The following is a 24,171-nucleotide window of genomic DNA, read 5'->3' as shown; positions in this document are numbered from 1 at the left end:
GAAAGAGTCTGTTATGGATGGGCTTTGAGGAATTTTCCAATTCCTAGTATAGGAATCACACTGGAAGCCAGCAGGATGGACGATTAGCTGAGACCAGGAGTGTGGTATATGTCTAACTAAATAATTAAGCAACTGTTTGCTTAATGTCTGTTTCCCTTGCCAGGCCTTAAGCACCCTGAGGGCAAGAACCATCTCTGTCTTAGTCATCATGCTATCCCTAGTATCCAGCATAGTACCAGGAATCTATCAGGTATTCAGTAAATATTGAATGAATGAATGAACAAACTGGATACCAAATCCATCAGTTTGACATGCCATATTCTAAATTAGTTTATACCATCACCATGATGTGATAGACAATTTGTGACAGACCAGCTTCTTAACTACTTTTATCAGGGCCATCTATGTCTCATGGTAAATCTAGAAATCAGTCTTTGAAAATTAGTAAATTTAAATGCATTTTGTACAGCACAGGGAATATAACCAATATTTTATAATAACTTTAAATGGAATATAATCTATAAAAATATTAAATCACTATGTTGTACACTTGAAACTAATATAACATTGTAAATCAACTATTCTTCAATTAAAAAAATAAATAAACGCATTTTTAAAAGTTTAGGTACCATGTTGCATGAGGGAACTGTATACCCAGTAAGATCTTCTCTGTGTTTCAGAGTTGAAACACTGAGCCTGGTAGTACGTGGATACAGAAGATTTTTTTCAATTAGGGTGTTAAACAGACTGTAGTGCCATTTTAAGCACTGGAATTAATAAGCCACAGACTGAATAAACTCCATATGTATAGAGACCCATCTATAATGTGTGTCTTTGGTGTCCTAGAAGGATGGGATGATATTAGCATTTTTATCTCCTGCACAGTGTTTAATTTTAATATGTAAGGTGTTCAAGAAAAGCTTGTCAAACGAATCTCCCATAACCTATATTTCAAATAATTTAGAGTCATCTATGTCTGATTATAATACACCTAGAAATAAATCTTAAAACTAAAATACATCATACAGAATAAAAGGCCTCTGTTATTCAGTTTAAGTTTTATAGCTATTTTTCTTCTCGTTCCATTTGTTATTGAATAGAAATTCAAAAAGTTTTATTCTGTTAAGTATGAATCTGCCTTGGGAGGGGGTGTCAAATGTTTAATTTGAAGTTCCTTAAAGAGACTGGTTGCTTTCTTCCTCTTAAATGCGCTTTGAATTAGTAGCTTTCGGATATCTATTCGGGTGGAGGTACAAGCATTACAAAGAGAATGATATATAGTCAAAAAATAATTTTTCCTTGGCTTTAGAATGAAAAAATATCCAACTCAGAGTTTTGCAGTCAGACATTTATCTGATCAGATATTTATCCACTCATCTTCTATATAATTGACTCTGATCTCCAGGCTTCTATTTTGCCTAAAAAAATCAGGCTTCAGACTCAACTGAGTAATAAGAAAGTAGAGGTCCTTAGACTGATGTAGATCAGTGGTTTTCAAACTTTTTGGTTTCAGAACTCCTTATATTTTCCAAAACACTTCAAAGAAATATTAGTGAGAAGAGTGGCATGGTTTTATATTTTTATGAATCTCTTTAATATCTGGCTTAGTAGAAGCCAGCTGGATTCTTATATGTGCTTCTGCATTAGTCATTTCCTTTTAGTTGAAATATATGAAGAAAATCTGACCTCACACAGATAATGTAGTTGGATAAGGAAGGAAAGCCTTTTCAGATAATTGTGGGTATTCTTCTTTGATGCTACACCAAAATTCAACAAGAGATAGTTTCTTAAAGGGTAGTTGCAGTGTAGAAGCCAAATCTGAGAACTTTTAGCACTCTGATGCATTAAAATCTATTGGTCATATGTATAGCTGATTCACTTTGTTATAAAGCAGAAACTAACACACCATTGTAAAGCAATTATACTCCAATAAAGATGTTAAAAAAAAAAAAAAACCTATTGGTTTATCTTGCACTTTGAGTGGATCTCTTCTCCATGCATGACTTTGTAACATCACACTTTGGTCAGTTGGAAAAAATTGGCTCACTGAGACATGGAGATCTTCTAAATGTTGACATGGTTTATTATACAATATTTAAAAAATCACATTGTTTAATACCACCACAAGTCTTATCTGAAAAGTCTTTAATATTAGGAAGCTGTTAAGTTCATGGTAGCAGATGCAGGTTTTTCAGAATTCTTGTTTTTGTTTGAAGACTCAAATTTTGTCACTGTTGAAAAGATTGTCAGTTGTTTTCCTTCAAGTGGCAGCTTCCTTTAATTCATTTGTCTATCAAATACCCAAGTCAAAATAACTATAATTTGTCTATCTGACATTCTTTAAAGTAAAAGTGGTGTTACATTAAAAAGTAGCTAGGGAGTTCCCTGGTGGCCTAGTGGTTAGGAATCCAGGCTTTCACTGCCATGGCCCAGGTCTGTCCCTGGTTGGGGAACTGAGATCCTGCAAGCCGCACAGCACGGCCAAAAAACAAAACAAAACAAAAAACTTTGAGATGCAGCAGAAGTGTATTTCCTATTTTGTCACAGAATATTAAAAAGAAGTCTACTCAAGGGTCAAGATTTAATAAAATTAATGATTTTTATATCCTTAAACTGACTTTGTGTCTGTGTGTGTGTGTGCATGTGTGTGTGTATCTGAACATGAGGTGATGAATAATACAGTGAACTCTAATACAGTTTGGTACTACTGTCTTGATTCAGGCTAAGGTATCAGAATTGATTTTGTACCATCAGTGTAAATATCAACACAGTTGTTCTAGGATAAGTGATGAGATTCAAAAACATTATTCAACACTGAATATTTTAGTACTGCTTGTGTTTGTTGCCAGACATTCCCATATAAGATCTTTGTTCCTGATTACTTGGTGCTCATACTCAATGAATACAAACAAAACATCCAGTCTGTAGGTTCTTTCATTTATAAAACAAAAGCACAATTCTGTATTGGAAATATTAATTCAGTCTTCATATTTGCAGCTAATCTTTAATTTGATGGGTTATTATATGATTAGAAAGTAGCAGTGCCATGATTTCTTTTACTGACTTTTCATCCAGCAGGCACTGAGCAAGGCCAACTATCCAAGACTTTATTAGTCTCTCAGGTAAATGTACTTTGTCAGCATTTACCATGTAAGATATTTCAGTGGTCTTTAAACTCTACATGATTGGTCTCAGAATAACACTGGAACTTAACTGACACCCTAATAGTATTTGAAATGTTCTGTTGCATCAGAGACAATAAGATAGATTATTGACACCTGTAACGCAAGAGGAAGATAGCTTTCAGCATATGGTCATTTCTTATTAACAGTTTCAACCAGTTTCTTGGTAGATTCTGCCTTTCCATGAGTCACAGAATTCTCTAGTACGTTAGTTTTATCTTTTTCAGCATCTGAGTTGTAGACAGTATGGCTGAGGGTTAAGGAAGCAAATCTTTTGGTTTTCTATTCAAGTATAGTTGATTTACAATATTATATTGGTTTCAGATGTATAGCATAGTGATTTAGTATTTTTGCAGATTATACTCCATTATAGGTTATTATGAAACAATGGCTATAATTCCATCTGCTATACAGTATATCCTTATTGCTTATCTATATTATACGTAGTAGTTTATCTATGTTAATCCCATACCCCTAATTTGTCCCTCCCCTCTTCCTTTTCCCCTTTGGTAGCCACAAGTTTGTCTTCTTTATCTGTGAATCTGTTCCTGTTTTGTGTATACATTCACTAGTATTATTTTTTAGATTCCACATATTTCTGATATCATACAGTATTTGTCTTTCTCTGACTTATTTCACTAAGCATAATATTCTCTAAGTCCATCCACTTTGCTACAAATGGTAGTATTTCTTTTTTTTATGGCTGAGTAATATTCCACTGTTTGTGTGTGTGTGTGTGTGTGTGTGTGTGTGTGTGTGTGTGTGTATTTATCTCATGTCTTCTTTATCCAGTCATCTGTTGATGGGCACTTGGGTTGCTTCCATGTCTTGGCTATCGTAAATAGTGCTGTTGTGAACATTGGGGGTGCATATATCTTTTCAAATTAGTGTTTTCGTTTTTTCCAGATATATACCCAGGAGTGGAATTGCTGGATCATATAGTAGTTCTATTTTTAGTTTTTTCAGGAATCCCCATACTGTTTTCTATAGTGGCTGCACCGATTTACATTCCCAGCAGTGTACAGGGTTCCCTTGTCTTCACATCCTCTACAGCAATTTGTTATTTGTAGACTTTTTTATGATAGCCTTTCTGACAGGTGTGAGGTTATATCTCATTGTTGTTTTGATTCGCATTTCTCTAATAATTAATGATGTTGAGCATCTTTTCATGTGCCTCTTCGCCATCTGTATGTCTATTTTGGAAAAATGTCTATTCAGGTCTTCTGCCCATTTTTTGATTGGATTGTTTTGTTTGTGTTTTTTTTTTTTTGATATTGAGTTGTATGAGTTGTTTGTATACTTTGGATATTAACCCCTTGTCAGTCGCATTGTTGGCAAATATTTTCTCCCATTCTGTAGGCTGTCTTTTCATTTTGTCAGTGGTTTCCTTTGCTGTGTAAAAGCTTTTAAATTTAATTAGGTCCCATTTGTTTATTTTTGCTTTTATTTCTTTTGCCTTAGGAGACGGATCCAAGAAAATAGTGCTATGATTTATCTCAAAGAGTGTTTCATATATGTTTTCTTCTAGGAGTTTTATGGTTTCTAGTCTTACATTTAGGTCTTTAAACCATTTTGAGTTTATTTTTGTATATGATATGAAGGAATGTCCTAATCTCATTGCTTCACATGTGGCTGTCCAGTTTTCCCAGCACCACTTGTTGAAGAGACTCTCTTTTCTCCATAGTATATTCTTGCCTCCTTTACCATAGATTCATTGACCATAGGTGTGTGGGTTTATTTCTGGGCTCTCTATTGTGTTCCCTTGATCTATGAGTCTGTTTTGTGCCAATATCATGCTGTTTTGATTACTGTAGCTTTGTAATATAGTCTGAAGTTTGGGAGGGTTATACCTCCAGCTTTGTTCCTTTTTTCTCAAGATTGCTCTGGCAATTTAGGGTCTTCTGTGATTCCATATAAATTTTAGGATTATTTATTCTAGTTCTGTGAAGAATGTCCTGGATATTTTGATAGGAATTGCATTAAATCTGTAGATTGCTTTAGGTAGTATGGCCATTTTAACAATATAAATTAATCCGAGAACATGGACTATCTTTCCACTTCTTTGTATTATCTTCAGATTCCTTCATCAGTGTTTTTTTTTTTTTTTTAATATTTATTTATTTGGCTGTGCCAGGTCTTAGTTGCAGCATGCGAGATCTCCGTTGCCACATGCGGGACCTTCAGTTGTGTCATGTGGGATCTTTTAGTTGAGGCATGTGGGATCTAGTTCTCTAACCAGGGATCAAACCCGGGCCCCCTGCATTGGGAGCATGGAATCTTAGCCACTGGACCACCAGAGAAGTCCTCATCAGTGTTTTATAGTTTTCAGAGTATAGGGCTTTCACCTCTTTGCTTAAGTTTATTCTTAGGTATTTTATTCTTTTTGATGCGATTTTATTTTTACTTTCTCTTTCTGATACTTTATCATTAGTGTATAGAAACACAACAGATTTCTGTATATTAATCTTGTGTCCTGCAACCTTGCTGAACTCATTTATTAATTCTAATAAGTTTTGGGGTGGATTCTTTAGGGTTCTCTTAATAAAGTATCGTGTCATCTGCAAATAGTGACAGTTTTACCTCTTCTCTTCCAATTTGGATACCTTTTACTTCTTTTTCTTGTATGATTGCTGTGACAAGGACTTCCAACCCTATGTTAAGTAGAAGTGGTGAGAGTGGACATCCTTGTCTTGTTCCTGCCCCCCTGCAGTGGAAGAACAGAGTCCTAACCACTGGACCACCAGGGAATTCCTGGCTTTCAGCTTTTTACAGTTGAGTGTTATATTGGCTGTTGGTTTGTCATAAATGCCCTTTATAATGTTGTGATGTATTCCCTCTATACCTACTTTCTGGAGAGTTTTTATCATTAATGGATGTTGAATTTTCTCAACAAAATGCATCTGTTGAGATGATCATGTGATTTTTATTCTTCCTTTTGTTAATGTGGTGTAACACATTGATTGATTTGTGAATGTTGAACCATCCTTGTGACCCTGGAATGAATCCCACTTGATCATGGTGTCTGATTTTTTAATGTATTTTTGGATTTGTTTTGTTAATATTTTGTTGAGGATTTTTGCATCTATATTCATCAAAGAGATATTGGCCTATAATTTTCTTTTTTTATACTGTCTTTGTCTGGTTTTGGTATCAGGGTAATGGTGGCCTCATAGAATAAAGCGTTATTTGAGGTATTGTAAGAAAACCAATGTGGCAGAAGACTTTTTTTTAAAAGTTATTTATTTATTTACTTATTTTTTAACATCTTTATTGGAGTATAATTGCTTTACAATGGTGTGTTAGTTTCTGCTTTATAACAAAGTGAATCAGCTATACGTATACATATATCCCCATATCTCTTCCCTCTTGTGTCTCCCTCCCTCCCTCCCATCCTCCCTATCCCACCCCTCTAGGTGGTCACAAAGCACTGAGCTGATCTCCCTGTGCTATGCAGCTGCTTCCCACTAGTTATCTGTTTTACATTTGGTAGTGTATATATGTCCATGCTTCTCTCTCACTTCGTCCCAGTTTACCCTTCCCCCTCCCTGTGTCCTCACGTCCATTCTCTACCTCAGTGTCTTTATTCCCATCCTGCCCCTAAGTTCTTCATGACCTTTTTTTTTTTTTTTAGATTCCATATATATGTGTTAGCATATGGTATTTGTTTTTCTCTTTCTGACATACTTCACTCTGTATGACAGACTCTAGGTCCATCCACCTCACTACAAATAACTCAATTTCGTTTTTTTATGGCTGAGTAATATTCCATTGTATATATGTGCCACATCTTCTTTATCCATTCATCTGTCGATGGACACTTAGGTCGCTTCCATGTCCTGGCTATTGTAAACAGAGCTGCCATGAACATTGTGGTACATGACTCTATTTGAATTATGGTTTTCTCAGGGTATATGCCCAGTAGTGGGATTGCTGGGTCGTATGGTAATTCTATTTTTAGTTTTTTAAGGAACCTCCATACTGTTCTCCATAGTGGCTGTATCAATTTATATTCCCACCGACAGTGCAAGAGGGTTCCCTTTTCTCCACACCCTCTCCAGCATTTATTGTTTGTAGATTTTTTGATGTTGGCCGTTCTGACTGGTGTGAGATAATATCTCATTGTAGTTTTGATTTGCATTTCTCTAATGATTAATGATGTTGAGCATCCTTTCATGTGTTTGTTGGCAATCTGTATATCTTCCTTGGAGAAATGTCTATTTAGGTCTTCTGCCCATTTTTGGATTGGGTTGTTTGTTTTTTTCATACTGACCTGCATGAGCTGCTTGTAAATTGTGGAGATTAATCCTTTGTCAGTTGCTTCATTTGCAAATATTTTCTCCCATTCTGAGGGTTGTCTTTTCGTCTTGTTTATGGTTTCCTTTGCTGTGCAAAAGCTTTAAGTTTCATTAGGTCCCATTTGTTTATTTTTGTTTTTATTTCCATTTCTCTAGGAGGTGCGTCAAAAAGGATCTTGCTGTGATTTATGTCATAGAGTGTTCTGCCTATGTTTTCCTCTAAGAGTTTGATAGTGTCTGGCCTTACATTTAGGTCTTTAATCCATTTTGAGTTTATTTTTGTGTATGGTGTTAGGGAGTGTTCTAATTTCATTCTTTTACATGTAGCTGTCCAGTTTTCCCAGCACCACTTATTGAAGAGGCTGTCTTTTCTCCATTGTATAGTCTTGCCTCCTTTATCAAAAATAAGGTGACCATATGTGCGTGGGTTTATCTCTAGGCTTTCTATCCTGTTCCATTGATTTATATTTCTGTTTTTGTGCCATATTGTCTTGATTACTGTAGCTTTGTAGTATAGTCTGAAGTCCGGGAGCCTGATTCCTCCAGCTCCGTTTTTCTTTCTCAAGATTGCTTTGGCTATTTGGGGTCTTTTGTGTTTCCATACAAATTGTGAAATTTTTTGTTCTAGGTCTGTGAAAATGCCAGTGGTAGTTTGATAGGGATTGCATTGAATCTGTAGATTGCTTTGGGTAGTAGAGTCATTTTCACAATGTTGATTCTTCCAATCCAAGAACATGGTATATCTCTCCATCTCTTTGTATCATCTTTAATTTCTTTTATCAGTGTCTTATAGTTTTCTGCATACAGGTGTTTTGTCTCCTTAGGTAGGTTTATTCCTAGGTATTTTATTCTTTTTGTTGCAGTGGTAAATGGAAGTGTTTCCTTAATTTCACTTTCAGATTTTTCATCATTAGTGTATAGGAATGCAAGAGATTTCTGTGCATTAATTTTGTATCCTGCTACTTTACCAAATTCATTGATTAGCTCTAGTAGTTTTCTGGTAGCATCTTTAGGATTCTCTATGTATAGTATCATGTCATCTGCAAACAGTGACAGCTTTACTTCTTCTTTTCCAATTCGGATTCCTTTTATTTCTTTTTCTTCTCTGATTGCTATGGCTAAAACTTCCAAAACTATGTTGAATAATAGTGTTGAGAGTGGGCAACCTTGTCTTGTTCCTGATCTTAGTGGAAATGGTTTCAATTTTTCACCATTGAGGACGATGTTGGCTGTGGGTTTGTCATATATGGCCTTTATTATGTTGAGGTAAGTTCCCTCTATGCCTACTTTCTGGAGGGTTTTTATCATAAATGGGTACTGAATTTTGTCGAAAGCTTTTTTTGCATCTATTGAGATGATTATATGGTTTTTATTCTTCAATTTATTAATATGGTGTATCATATTGATTGATTTGGCATATGTTGAAGAATCCTTGCATTCCTGGGATAAACCCCACTTGTTCATGGTGTATGATTCTTTTAATGTGCTGTTGGATTCTGTTTGCTAGTATTTTGATGAGGATTTTTGCATCTATATTCATCAGTGATATTGGCCTGTAGTTTTCTCTCTTTGTGACATCTTTGTCTGGTTTCGGTATCAGGGTGATGGTGGCCGCGTAGAATGAGTTTGGGAGTGTTCCTCCTTCTGCTATATTTTGGAAGAGTTTGAGAAGGATAGGTGTTAGCTCTTCTCTAAATGTTTGATAGAATTCTCTGTGAAGCCATCTGGTTCTGGACTTCTGTTTGTTGGAAGATTTTTATTCACAGTTTCAACTTAAGTGCTTGTGATTGGTCTGTTTATATTTTCTATTTCTTCCTGGATCAGTCTTGGAAGGTGTGCTTTTCTAAAAATTTGTTCATTTCTTCCAGGTTGTCCATTTTATTGGCATATAGTTGCTTGTAGTAATCTCTCATGATCCTTTGTGTTTCTGCAGTGTCAGTTGTTACTTCTCCTTTTTCATTTCTAATTCTATTGATTTGAGTCTTCTCCCTTTTTTTTCTTGATGAGTCTGGCTAATGGTTTATCAATTTTGTTTATCTTCTCAAAGAACCAGCTTTTAGTTTTATTGATCTTTGGTGTTGTTTCCTTCATTTCTTTTTCATGTATTTCTGATCTCATCTTTATGATTTCTTTCCTTCTGCTAACTTTGGGGGTTTTTTGCTCTTCTTTCTCTAATTGCTTTATGTGTAAGGTTAGGTTGTTTATTTGAGATGTTTCTTGTTTCTTCAGGTAGGATTGTATTGCTATAAACTTCCATCTTAGAACTGCTTTTGCTGTATCCCATAAGTTTTGGGTCATTGTGTTTTCATTGTCATTTGTTTCTAGGTATTTTTTGATTTCCTCTATTGATTTCTTCAGTGATCTCTTGGTTATTAAGTAGTGTATTGTTTAACCTCCATGTGTTTGTTTTTCTTACAGATCTTTCCCTGTAATTGATATCTAGTCTCATAGCATTGTGGTCAGAAAAGATACTTGATACAATTTCAATTTTCTTAAATTTACCAAGGATTGATTTGTGTCCCAAGATATGATCTATCCTGGAGAATGTTCCATGAGCACTTGAGAAGAAAGTTTATTCTGTTGTTTTTGGATGGAATGTCCTATAAATATCAATTAAGTCCATCTTGTTTAATGTATCATTTAAATAAAGCTTGTGTTTCCTTATTTATTTTCATTTTGGATGATCTGTCCATTGGTGAAAGTGGGGTGTTAAAGTCCCCTACTATGATTGTGTTACTGTCGATTTCCCCTTTTATGGCTGTTAGTATTTGCCTTATGTATTGAGGTGCTCCTATGTTGGGTGCATAAATATTTACAATTGTTATATCTCCTTCTTGGATTGATCCCTTGATCATTTTGTAGTGTCCTTCTTTGTCTTTTGTAACAGTCTTTGTTTTAAAGTCTATTTTGTCTGATATGAGAATTGCTACTCCAGCTTTCTTTTGATTTCCATTTGCATGGAATATCTTTTTCCATCCCCTCACTTTCAATCTGTATGTGTCCCTAGGTCTGAGGTGGGTCTCTTGTAGACAGCATATATACGGGTCTTGTTTTTGTATCCATTCAGCAAGCCTGTGTCTTTTGGTTGGAGCATTTAATCCATTCACGTTTAAGGTAATTATCGATATGTATGTTCCTATTACCATTTTCTTAATTGTTTTGGGTTTGTTATTGTAGGTCTTTTCCTTCTCTTGTGTTTCCTGCCTAGAGAAGTTCCTTTAGCATTTGTTGTAAAGCTGGTTTGGTAGTGCTGAATTCTCTTAGCTTTTGCTTGTCTGTAAAGGTCTTAATTTCTCCATCGAATCTGAATGAGATCCTTGCTGGGTAGAGTAGCCTTTGTTGTAAGTTTTTCCCTTTCATCACTTTCAGTATGTCCTGCCACTCCCTTCTGGCTTGCAGAGTTTCTGCTGAAAGATCAGCTGTTAACCTTATGGGGATTCCCTTGTATGTTATGTTGTTTTTCCCTTGCTGCTTTTAATATTTTTTCTTTGTATTTAATTTTTGATAATTTGATTAATGTGTGTCTTGGCGTGTTTCTCCTTGGATTTATCCTGTATGGGACTCTGTGTGCTTCCTGGACTTGATTAACTATTTCCTTTCCCATATTAGGGAAGTTTTCAACTATAATCTCTTGAAATATTTTCTCAGTCGCTTTCTTTTTCTATTCTTCTTCTGGGACCCCTATAATTCGGATGTTGGTGCGTTTAATGTTGTCCCAGAGGTCTCTGAGACTGTCCTCAATTCTTTTCATTCTTTTTTCTTTATTCTGCTCTGCAGTAGTTATTTCCACTATTTTATCTTCCAGGTCACTTATCCGTTCTTCTGCGTCATTTATTCTGCTATCAATTCCTTCTAGAGAATTTTAAATTTCATTTATTTTGTTGTTCATCACTGTTTGTTTGCTCTTTAGTTCTTCTAGGTCCTTGTTAAACGTTTCTTGTATTTTCTTCATTCTATTAGCAAGATTTTGGATCATCTTTACTATCATTATTCTGAATTCTTTTTTAGGTAGACTGCCTGTTTCCTCTTTATTTGTTTGGTCTGGTGGGTTTTTACCTTGCTCCTTCATCTGCTGGGTGTTTCTCTGTCTTGTCATTTTGCTTAACTTACTGTGTTTGGGGTCTCCTTTTCGCAGCCTGCAGGTTCGTAGTTCCTGTTGTTTCTGGTGTCTGCCCCCAGTGGCTAAGGTTGGTTCAGTGGGTTGTGTAGGCTTCCTGGTGGAGGGGACTAGTGCCTGTGTTCTGGTGGATGAGGCTGGATCTTGTCTTTCTGGTGGGCAAGTCCGTGTCTGGTGGTGTGTTTTGGGGTGTCTGTGACCTTATTATGATTTTAGGCAGCCTCTCTGCTAATGGGTGGGGTTGTGTTCCTGTCTTGCTGGTTGTTTGGCATAGGGTGTCCAGCACTGGAGCTTGCTGGTCGTTGAGTGGAGCTGGGTCTTTATGTTGAGATGGAGATCTCTGGGAGATTTTCTCCATTTGATATTACGTGGAGCTGGAAGGTCTCTTGTGGACCAGTGTCCTGAACTCGGCTCTCCCACCTCAGTGGCACAGACCTGACACCCAGTTGGAGCACCAAGACCCTGTCATCCACACGGAAAAAGAGAAAAAGGGAAAAAATATATATATCGTTGCTCCCAAAGTCCACTGCCTCAGTTTGGGATGATTCGTTGTCTCTTCAGGTATTCCACAGATGCAGGGTATATCAGGTTGATTGTGGCGATCTAATCTGCTGCTCCTGAGGCTGCTGGGAAAGATTTCCCTTTCTCTTCTTTGTTTGCACAGCTCCTGGAGTTCAGTTTTGGATTGGCCCCGCCTCTGCATGTAGGGCGCCTGATGGGGTCTGTTCCCGCCCAGAGAGGACGGGGTTAAAGGAGCAGCTGATTAGGGGGCTCTGTCTCACTCAGGCTGGGGGGAGGGAGGGGTACGGAATGCGGGGCGAGCCCTTGGCGGCAGAGGCCGGCGTGACGTTGCAGCAGCCTGAGGCGTGCCGTGCGTTCTCCCGGGGAAGTTGTCCCTGTATCATGGGACCCTGGCAGTGGAGGGCTGCACAGGGTCCCAGGAGGGGAGGTGTGGACAGTGACCTGTGCTTGCACACAGGCTTCTTGGTAACTGCAGCAGCAGCCTTAGCGTCTCATGCCCGTCTCTGGGGTCCGCGCTGATAGCCTCGGCTCGCACCTGTCTCTGGTGCTCGTTTAGGCGGTGCTCTTAATCCCCTCTCTTTGCGCACCAGGAAACAAAGAGGCAAGAAATAGTCTCTTGCCTCTTCGGCAGTTGCAGACTTTTTCCCGGACTCTCTCCCGGCTAGCTGTGGAGCACTAGTCCCTTCAGGCTGTGTTCACGCCGCCAACCCCAGTCCTCTCCCTGCGATCCGACTGAAGCCCGAGCCTCAGCTCCCAGCCCCCGCCCGCCCTGGAGGGTGAGCAGACAAGCCTCTCGGGCTGGTGAGTGCTGGTCAGCACCGCTCCTCTGTGCGGGAATCTCTCCGCTTTGCCCTCCGCACCCCTGTGGCTGTGCTCTCCTCCGTGGCTCCGAAGCTTCCCCCCCGCCCATCCCCCATCTCCACCAGTGAAGGGGCTTCCTAGCGTGTGGAAACCTTTCCTCCTTCACAGCTCCCTCCCACTGGTGCAGGTCCCGTCCCTATTCTTTTGTCTCTGTTTTTTCTTTTTTCTTTTGCCCTACCCAGGTACGTGGGGAGTTTTTTGCCTTCTGGGAGGTCTGAGTTCTTCTGCCAGCGTTCAGTAGGTGTTCTGTAGATGTTGTTCCACATGTAGATATATTTCTGATGTACCTGCGGGGAGGAAGGTGATCTCCGCATCTTACTCTTCCGCCATCTTGAAACTCCTCTCCAGAAGACTTAATGAATGGTTTGGGAGGTGAGGCTGAGTTATGAAAATGAGGTTGGAGAGACTGGAAGGGGCCGTATCACACAAGGTCTGTGAGCTATGGTAAGGATTTTCAATTTTATTCTGAGGGCCAATTAAGGGATTTAAGCAGCTGAATGACATGAATGATTTAGTTTGTAGGATGGTTTTAGTTGCTATCTGGGCCGAGGATTAGAAGGAGACAAGGTAGAAGCAAAGAGAGCAATTAGAAGGCTTTTTCAGTAGTCCAGGCAATATGATGATGGCAATGGAGTGATGAATGGGTTCTAAATACATTTTGCAGATAGATTCAGTGGGAATTGGAGATGTTCAGATTTTTGGCTTGGGTAACTAGATAGATAGTGCCACCATTTACTGAGATGAGAACGATTTGGTGTAGGGCAGGATAATATATTTCATATGAATATTGAGTTCTTTTTGGAACCATTTAATTTTGAAATATCTGTGCGAATTTCATCTAGGAAGAGAGTGTAGAGGGAGAAGAGGGCCCAGGATTGAATTAGAGATTCCATTAGAGAAGGCTAGCCTGCAAAGGAAACTGAAACAGAGCAACCAGCAAAGTAGGAGGAAAGCCAAGAAAGCCAAGAGAGATGGATTCAAGAGGGAATGAGTACTTGATTTGAATACTGCTGAAAGGTCAGGTAAGATGAAGGTAAGTATCTCCTGGATGTGTCAACATGAAAGTCGTTGGTATCCTTCACAAGAGCCCTTAGGTATGAGATGGAAGTGAAAGTGAGATTAAGGATGGATTAGGTGGTAAGGAAATGAGGACAGCATAACTATTTTGAGAACTGCCTATACAAGGTGTGAATGAAATTTGTTGCCTGCCGTATCAGTAAATAAAAGATGTTGCAGCCGTCAAGTCACTATGGCCCCCCCAACCTTGAGCCTGGAGGGAACTCAGGATGGGAAAGCACAGGATACTGGCCCTGGATGGCTAGGGTGCAGTGCATATGAAAGGAATGATTTCAGTGAGCCCAGACTCTTGAATCTTCCCTTACATAGAAAAGCGCTAAATTTCTTAACTTGAGATGTCTGGTTTTCTTTAATTCACAGTAGTCTTTTGAAGTTCCAACCACCTGGTCTTTGCAGCAGAAACTCCTGTATATCCTGGCTCCTCCCTTACCTCTTTGGAGCAGTGTCTCCCAGCTATCTTAAGTCCTCAGTTTTGTCCGCCAAATAAAACGTAATTCTCAACTTTTAGGTTGGGCTTTTTTTTTTTTTAGTTGACAGAGGGAACAGAGAAAAGGTAATTGTTGTTTTTTAAATCCCAAATAACAATTTAAAATTTTAAAGGGATGAACCAGTGGATAGGAAGAGAGCAGTGTTAAATAGGAGAAGTGATGAAGTCCTTGAGGAGGGGCAGAAGGGTGGAATTCATATCAAAAGTAGAAAGACTGCCCTTTGCACTAGAAGGTGAGACCTTTCTTCTCTTGTGGTAGAGGCTAGGCCAGTTTATAGGTAGGACATTTGGTTGTAGGAAGATAAGACATCTCTGATGGTTTCTGTTTTCCCACTGAAGTACAATGTGATCAGCTGCAGGTGAGTCTGTTGGAGGAGGGATAGGGGATTTGAGGAGAGAGGAGCAGGTGTGAAATTGTCGTCTTAACTAACGGATTGTGTGCCTACCAGAGAAACAGTAGGATTGCCAGGCCATGGTGGGGTGCCAATTTGCAGTATGCGATAACTGAAATCTCTGCAAGAAGGTGCTAGGTGTGGGGTTACAGTTGATTAATAAGACACAGCCCTTGCACTCAAGGAGTTTATAATCTGGAGAATGAAAGCCAAATAATTACAGTACAGTCCTGTGCAGGGAACTCCTCCTGGAGACTTAAGAGCTGAGACCTGACTGCTCTGAGATACCTTACCTAAAACTATTACATCTTAGTTCATGGTGACAAGAATATTCTAGACGGTGTGATAGTCACAACTATATTATTACATCTTGATGCAGTAGCTTGTTTTCTTTCTGCTAACATCATCAGGCACCTCATTAACACTTTGAGATGTTGTGAAAAAAAGGGCCGTCCTTCTCTTCTTTATCCCTCTTCTTTCCCCTCACACCTTTCTTCCAGCTGTTGGAAGCTAGAAAATTAAAAGAATTTGTAGATGCAACCTAATAATACTGTTTTGTTTTTATTTGGCGTGTTTTTTTAAATCATTTTCTAACTAATTTTATGCTGTTGTAATCAGGAATATTTGAACATTTAGCATTTAACTTGGATTTCTGCCTTATGGCCTTCTGAGGAGTTACCCTTATTAGCAATCAGGGAACCATACCACTTGGAAGACTCTAATTCTCTTAAAATAAGAATAAAACCTTGTGACTGGTTTGAATTTAATTTTCTGCTATATGAAGCAAAGACTTATTCTTTAACATAGTTTGTAATTAAAGTTGATAGTAAGATCTTGTATATCACATAATGCCATTTTTTTAAGGTGAAGATTAGCGTTCTCCACTCCCCCCCCGGCTTTATTGAGATATAATTGATATATAACATTGCGTAAGTTTAAGGTATATAACATAATGATTAGACGCACATATATATCGTAAAATGATTATCACAATAAGGTTAGTCAACACATCCATCACCTCACATAATTGTCTTTTTTTTTTGTAGTGAGAACATTTAAGATCTACTCTCTCAGCAGCTTTCAAGTATATAATACAGTATTGTTAACCACAGTTACCATGCTGTATATTAGATCTCTAGAACTTATTCACCTTATAACTGGAAATTTGTACCCTTTGACCAACATCTCCCCATTTCCCCCACCCCTCAGCCCCTGGCAACCACCATTCTACCCTGTTTCTATGAGTAACATTCTATTCTGTTTCAGCTTTTTTAGATTCCACATATAAGTGCGATTATACAGTATTGTCTTTCTCTGTCTGAATTCACTTAGTATGATAATCTCTGGGTCCATCCATGTTGCTGCAAATGGTATTATTTCTTTTTATGGCTGAGTAATATTCCATTGCATATATATACCACATCTTCTTTATCCGTTCACTGTCGATGGACATTTCCATGTCTTGGCTATTGTAAATAGTGCTGCTATGAACATGGGTTGCAGATATCTTTTCAAATTAGAGTTTTTGTCTTTTCTGGATATATGCCCAGGAGTGGGATTGCTGGATCATATAGTAACTATATTTTTAGTTTTTCAAGGAACCTCCATACTGTTCTCCATAGTAGGATTTCCTTTTTATTGTATAATATTCCACTTGTGTGTGTGTATCACATTTTCTTCTTGTATTCATTCATCAGTAGACACTTAGGTTGTTTCCATGTCTTGGCTATTGTGAATAATGCTGCAGTGAACACTGGGGTGCAGATATTTCTTCAAGATATTGATTTCATTTTTTTCAGATATACCCAGAAGTGGGATTGTTCCATCATATGGTAGTTCTATCTTTAATTTTTTGAGGAACCTCCATATTGTTTTCCATGGTGCATTAGTCATTGTTGTTGTTTAAAAAAAAAAAAAAAAAGCTTTAATGAGGTATAACTGACATTTAAGAAATGTCACATATTTAATTGCCCATTTTATAAGTTTTGACAAATGTATATCTCTGTGAAGTCATCACCATAGTCAGGATAATCAGCATGCCCATCATTCCTGAAAGTTTTAAATTTCCCTTGCCCTTTTGTAATTTCTTCTCACCCATTCTTTCCCCTGTCATAGACAACCACTGACCTTCCTTCTGATACTATAAATTAGTTTACATTTAAAACAATTTTATATGAAGAAATCATACATTATGTGTTTTTTCTTCCAGCATAATTATTTTGAAAGTCATCTATATTGTTGCTTTATTAGTAGTTCAGTCCTCTATTGCTTAGTATTCCATTGTAGGGATATAACAATTGGTTTATCCATTCACCTTCCACTTTTGACTAATACACATAATTGTTAACTGTAGTTATCGTGCTGTATCTTAGATCCCCAGAATTTATTCATGTTACAACTGGAAACTTGTACCCTTTGACCATCATGAGTTTATAGATAAGGCTGCTATGAATATTGGTGTACAAGTCTCTGTAAAGACATATGCTCTCATTTCTCTTGTGGAAATACCTAGGAGTAGAGCGGCTGGGTTATATGGTAGGTATGTGTTAAGCTTTTTAAGAAACCGCCAAATTATTTTCCAAAGTGGTTGTACCATTTTGCATTTTCACCAGCAGTATATGAGTGTTCCAGTTCCTCTGTATCCTCACTAACATTTGATATGGCCAGTCTTTTTGATTTTAGCTATTCTAATAGGTGTGTAGTGGTATCTCAGGTTTTAATTTGCATTTCCCTAATGACAAATAATTTAAACCATCGTTTCATGTGCTTATTTGCCATCCATATATCTTCTTTGGTGAAGTGTCTCTTCAGATCTTTTGCCCATTTTTAATTGGGTTGTAATTGTTTTCTTTCTTTTTTTTTTTAAGTTTTTTCCTTTGTGATGAGAACTCTTTTTTTCAATTTTTTATTTATTTATTTATTTATTTATTTATGGCTGTGTTGGGTCTTCGTTTCTGTGCGAGGGCTTTCTCTAGTTGTGGCAAGTGGAGGCCACTCTTTATCACGGTGCGCGGGCCTCTCACTATCGCAGGTTCTCCTGTTGCGGAGCACAGGCTGCAGACGCGCAGGCTCAGTAATTGTGGCTCACGGGCCCAGCCGCTCCGCGGCACGTGGGATCCTCCCAGACCAGGGCTCGAACCCGCGTCCCCCGCATTGGCAGGCAGACTCTCAACCACTGCACCACCAGGGAAACCCAATTGTTTTCTTATAATTGATTTGAGAGTTCCTAAATATTCTAGATACAGGTCCTTTGTCAGTTACATGATTTGGGTATATTTTCTCCCAGTCTGTTGCTTTCTTTTCAATTTCTTATAAGTGTTTTTAAAAGAGTAGAAATCTTAATTTTGATGAAGTCCAATCTATCATCTTTTTCTTTTATGGATCATGTTTTTAACCTAAGGTCACAAAGATTTTCTCATGTTTTCTTCTAAAAGTTTTGTAGTTTTAGGTTTTACATGTAGGTCTATAATCCATTTTAAGTTAATTTTTGTATATGGTGCAGGGATGGATCAAAGTTCATTTTTTGCATATGGATATCCAGCATTGTATAATATTCAATGCTGTGTTTTCATCCAGTAGCTTTTTTTCTTCTAGTTTTATTGAGATATAATCGACATACAGCACCATATAAGGTGTACAGCATAATGATTTGACTTACACACATCATGAAACATTATCATAATAAGTTTATTGAATATCCATCATCTCATATAGATACAAAATTAAATAAATAGAAAAAAACTTTTTTCCTTGTGTCCCGTAGCTTTTAATAGAGTTAAAGCAAAGCCAAGCTTAAAAGGGTAGGCTGTCAGTTTTCTTGTGTTATCCTTAAAACTTTCTTGTCGTACATTTTGCTGGAACTTCTTAAAACAGTATCCTGTGATTGAACTCCTTCAACCTCAAATTTCCCGTCTTTATACTTAACCAATGAATTGTTATTTATATATTCTTTTGGAAACATAACATATACTGTAGATAATTATAGCAAAAGTGTAATGGGTAGCAGAAGATATTGCCAAACCAAGGTTCTGGAGACCAGACGAAATAAACACATAACATGTGCCTATATAGATCACAGTGCTAAGAAATACACAGAAAAGTAAGTGAAAGAGGAACTAACTATAAAGTTTTTAAAAGAACTATCTGCTACTTTTTGTCTAATCTACTAGTGTTTTCCCCCTTTTTTAGTAAAAGAGAGCTACAGCATTAGACCCTAGAATTAATCTTTTAAAAATATATGTTATGTGTGTATGAATGTGTGTGTGTGTGTGTGTGTGTGTGTGCATACACATTCCTACATACACATGACATACACATAGTTTAGGCATTGACTTAAAGAATAGAAAAATGACAGAGGGTATAGATAGTTTATCCTGTAGCATTGTGCAGCCTTATTCAGAAATAAGAAAAAAGGGTTTTCCACTCAGCTATGAGTCATTACCTTTTAGTTTAGTGGAGAAAATAACTTTGGAGGTGCTGAGACAGCCTCCTTTTTTTTTTCTTTTTTTGTAGGCAATCATGTAGCATAGGCTCTGGAGTCAAATGAAGTTGGATTTCAACCAGCATTGTTCTATTGCTTACAAACTCAGACTTTAGGGAAATACTTTTTAGAGCCTCAGTGTCTTATCTCTAATACAGCAATATTAATAATTATCTCTTCATAGGTTAAGAAATTTAAACAGAATACTAAAATAATAAATCAGGTACTAGAACAGTACTTAACACATAGTAGGTGTTCAATATATGTCTGTTTTTCTGTCATCAGGGGACTGACCTTTTGAAGCCTATGGCTACAGTTTGAAGAGTCCATAAATGGATAGGACAAGGGGAAAGAGTTTGTTTTTCATTAGATATAGCACAATCATCCATGATCCCATCCCAGCCCCAACTCCCCATAAAGATGCATTTTAACGCCATTATCATCCATCAACAGATAGAAAATTAGCACATTTGGAAAGAGTATGAAATGTGCAAGATTTTACAAGTGACTTTTATATTACTCTCCATTATCTGATTAGGTTTATGAACGCTTTATTTAGATAATTTAGACCTACCCTTTATCCCTTTTTGGGGTAAAGGGAATCATAAATTTGAAAGGAAGAGCTCTTCCAAACAGAAAGATAGCCAGAATCTCCCTCAGTAGTCTATAACCTCTTACAGTAGCCTTTTAAAAAGTGATTTTAGAGTGATTTCCTGAATTGACTCTGTTTCAATGTTCATTTCATGTGATGTCTATAGAAACTAGATACTTAGATTACAGACAGAAAGCTAAGTAACAGAAGACACCAGGTTTTCAGCTGTTTTTAGGGTTTATTCAAATTGACTATGTCACATTCATTTTGATGGATTTAGTGACATCAGCTGATAACTGAAAAGAAACTCTGTAGTCTTTAATCTGACCTTTCCATATTGATATCAGATAGGAGCCATATGACTGATATGTTGTATATATGATAGGTCATCCAGAAGATATAATAAACATTATATATTTGTAGGATAAAACTAGTCTTGTTTTCCTATAAGTATTAATAACATACACAAAATCACAGATTTTAAAACAGTTACATCAGCATAGGTTTAGTATTATTAATAGATGTTATTGTACAGGCTTCCAATTCTGTTGCTCATTTTTAGACGAAGCCTGTTACCTGACATTTTTATATATAATGGAAGTTCATAGGCTATTAAGCAGATCAAAAATTAATAATAAAATAATCTGAATTCAGATTATGAAATAGTTCAAGTCTATTCTGATGAAACAGCTTCACTTAAGACTGAGGCTTTGGGGTCAGCTTTTTAGCTATACAGTTTATCTTATTTTTTTTAGTAAAATATGTAAGAATATGTATTATTATACCATACAAAAAGAAGTGGTCAACCTAATTTCTGTGCATATATGATTGCTGATTTTTTTGAAAACTATTATCCTCCTAGGATTATTTTACCAACTGTGTGTTCAGCTTAGATTCAGGAGAATACAGTATCTCCTTAAGCAAAATACTTATTAGAACCAAAACAAGTCCAGACTCAATTGTTTTTATCTATATTTTTTGGATTTTACTGCAATTTGGTATAGTTGACATTAGTTGAAAATAGAAAGATAAGAAGGCATAATTTCTATCAAAATGTGAATCTCAATTTCATTTTGAAACAAACACTTGTATTTTAAGAAGGTGAATGGAAGTGATAAATAGCAAAATCCAATTTTTTTTAAAACAAGTAACGTCTCCTTTATTGCTCTTTGAGAGAAAACATAAGTATGAGATATCTTCATAATATAAAAGGTCTTTTTCTTCAAACTTTTAAGGATTGATTTTATTATTCAAAAAACTTTATTCATGCTAAGTTGTGACTGTCTATTTGAATAATTGCTTTACTTTTATAATTAAAAAAAGTTTTTCAAAATGCAGTTATCCTCAAAGAATTATTATTTAATCAAGAGATTTAAACAATTTTGCTGTCATTCATCCAACAAAATATTTATTGAGTAGCCATTATGTTTCAGGCTATCCTCATTGCAGAGAATCCAATAAATAAAACAAAATAGCCCTTGCTTTTATGTTCTAAAGATGGACACAACAAATATACAACTAAATATGTAATAGAATATCAGTTTGTGATAAGGGCTAAGAAGGAAAATAAAAATGAGAGGACAGAGAGTAATTTTATTTTATTTTATTTTTATTTCATTTTTTTTAATTTAATTTTTTTTTATACAGCAGGTTCTTATTAGTCATCCATTTTATACACATCAGTGCATACATGTCAATCCCAGTCTCCCAATTCATCCCACCACCACCCCCACCTCCCCACGGCTTTCCCCCCTTGGTGTCCATACGTTTGTTCTCTACATCTGTGTTTCAATTTCTGCCCTGAAAACCGGTTCATCTGTACCATTTTTCTAGGTTCCATGTATATGTGTTAATATGTGATATTTGTTTTTCTGACTTACTTCATTCTGTATGACAGTCTCTAGATTCATCCATGTCTCACAAATGACCCAGTTTCGTTCCTTTTTATGACTGAGTAATGTTCCATTGTATATATGTACCACATCTTCTATATCCATTCGTCTGTCAATGGGCATTTAGGTTGCTTCCATGACCTGGCTATCGTAAATAATGCTGCAATGAACATTGGGGTGCATGTGTCTTTTTGCATTATGGTTTTCTCTGGGTATATGCCCAGTAGTGGGATCGCTGGGTCATATGGTAATTCTATTTTTAGTTTTTTAAGGAACCTCCATACAGTTCTCCATAGTGGTTGTATCAATTTACATTCCCACCAACAGTGCAAGAGGGTTCCCTTTTCTCCACACCCTCTCCAGCATTTGTTGTTTGTAGATTTTCTGATGTTGTCCATTCTCACTGGTGTGAGGTGATACTTCATTGTAGTTTTGATTTACATTTCTCTAATAATTAGTGATGTTGAGCAGCTTTTCATGTGCTTCTTGGCCATCTGTATGTCTTCTGTGGAGAAATGTCTATTTAGGTCTTCTGCCCATTTTTGATTTTGGTTGTTTTTTTTTTTAAATATTGAGCTGCATGAGCTGTTCATATATTTTGGAGATTAATCCTGGGTCCGTTGATTCGTTTGAAAATATTTTCTCCCATTCTGAGGGTTGTCTTTTCATCTTGTTTATGGTTTCCTTTGCTGTGCAAAAGCTTTTAAGTGTCATTAGGTCCCATTTGTTGATTTTTGTTTTTATTTCCGTTACTTTAGGAGGTGGATCAAAAAAGATCTTGCTGTAGTTCATGTCAAAGAGTGTTCTTCCTATGTTTTCCTCTAAGAGTTTTATAGTGTCCAGTCTTATATTTAGGTCTCTAATCCATTTTGAGTTTATTTTTGTGTATGGTGTTAGGGAGTATTCTAATTTCATTCTTTTACATGTAGCTGTCTAGTTTTCCCAGCACCACTTATTGAAGAGACTGTCTTTTCTCCATTGTATATCTTTGCCTCCTTTGTCATAGATTAGTTGACCATAGGTGTGTGGGTTTATCTCTGGGCTTTCTCTCCTGTTCCATTGATCTATATTTCTGTTTTTGTGCCAGTACCATATTGTCTTGATTACTGTAGCTTTGTAGTATAGTCTGAAGTCAGGGAGTCTGATTTCTCCAGCTCCGTTTTCTTCCCTCAAGACTGCTTTGGCTATTCGGGGTCTTTTGTGTCTCCATACAAATTTTAAGATTTTTTTGTTCTATTTCTATAAAAAATGCCATTGGTAATTTGATAGGGATTGCAATGAATCTGTAGATTGCTTTGGGTAGTATAGTCATTTTCACAATGTTGATTCTTCGAATCCAGGAACATGGTATATCTCTCCATCTGTTTGTATCATCTTTAATTTCTTTTATCAGTGTCTTATAGTTTTCTGCATACAGGTGTTTTGTCTCCTTAGGTAGGTTTATTCCTAGGTATTTTATTCTTTTTGTTGCAGTGGTAAATGGGTGTGTCTCCTTAATTTCTGTTTCAGATTTTTCATCATTAGTGTATAGGAATGGAAGAGATTCCTGTGCATTAATTTTGTATCCTGCTACTTTACCAAATTCATTGATTAGCTCTAGTAGTTTTCTGGTGGCATCTTTAGGATTCTCTATGTATAGTATCATGTCATCTGAAAACAGTGACAGTTTTACTTCTTCTTTTCCAATTTGTATTCCTTTTATTTCTTTTTCTTCTCTGATTGCTGTGGCTAGGACTTCCAAAACTATGTTGAATAATAGTGGCGAGTATGGACATCCTTGTCTTGTTCCTGATCTTAGTGGAAATGCTTTCAGTTTTTCACTATTGAGAATGATGTTTGCTGTGGGTTTGTCGTATATGGCCTTTATTATATTGAGGTAGGTTCCCTCTAAGCCCACTTTCTAGAGAGTTTTTATCATAAATGGGTGTTGAATTTTGTCAAAAGCTTTTTCTGCATCTATTGAGATGATCATATGGTTTTTATTCTTCAGTTTGTTAATATGGTGTATCACATTGATTTCCGTATATTGAAGAATCCTTGCATCCCTGGGATAAATCCCACTTGATCATGGTATATGATCCTTTTAATGTGTTGTTGGATTCTGTTTGCTAGTATTTTGTTGAGGATTTTTGCATCTATAGTCATCAGTGATATTGGTCTGTAATTTTCTTTTTTTGTGGTATCTTTTGTCTGGTTTTGGTATCAGGGTGATTGTGGCCTCATAGAATGAGTTTGGGAGTGTTCCTTCCTCTGCAATTTTTTGGAAGAGTTTGA

At 36.8% G+C, this 24,171-nt stretch overlaps 1 protein-coding gene across 7 annotated transcripts in view; it reads left to right on the top strand.

Annotated features, from left to right (window-relative positions):
• The window catches only part of ATF6 (activating transcription factor 6), a 226,613-nt gene that overhangs the window by 104,511 nt on the left and 97,931 nt on the right, over positions 1-24,171 (top strand). The window lies entirely within an intron of this gene.

The sequence above is a fragment of the Balaenoptera borealis genome, assembly GCF_965194805.1.
Source record: "Balaenoptera borealis genome assembly, chromosome: 1".
Classification (NCBI taxonomy): Eukaryota; Metazoa; Chordata; class Mammalia; order Artiodactyla; family Balaenopteridae; genus Balaenoptera; species Balaenoptera borealis.
The sequence above is the reverse complement of the archived record's forward strand: the minus strand, read 5'-3'. Positions and strand labels throughout refer to the sequence as shown.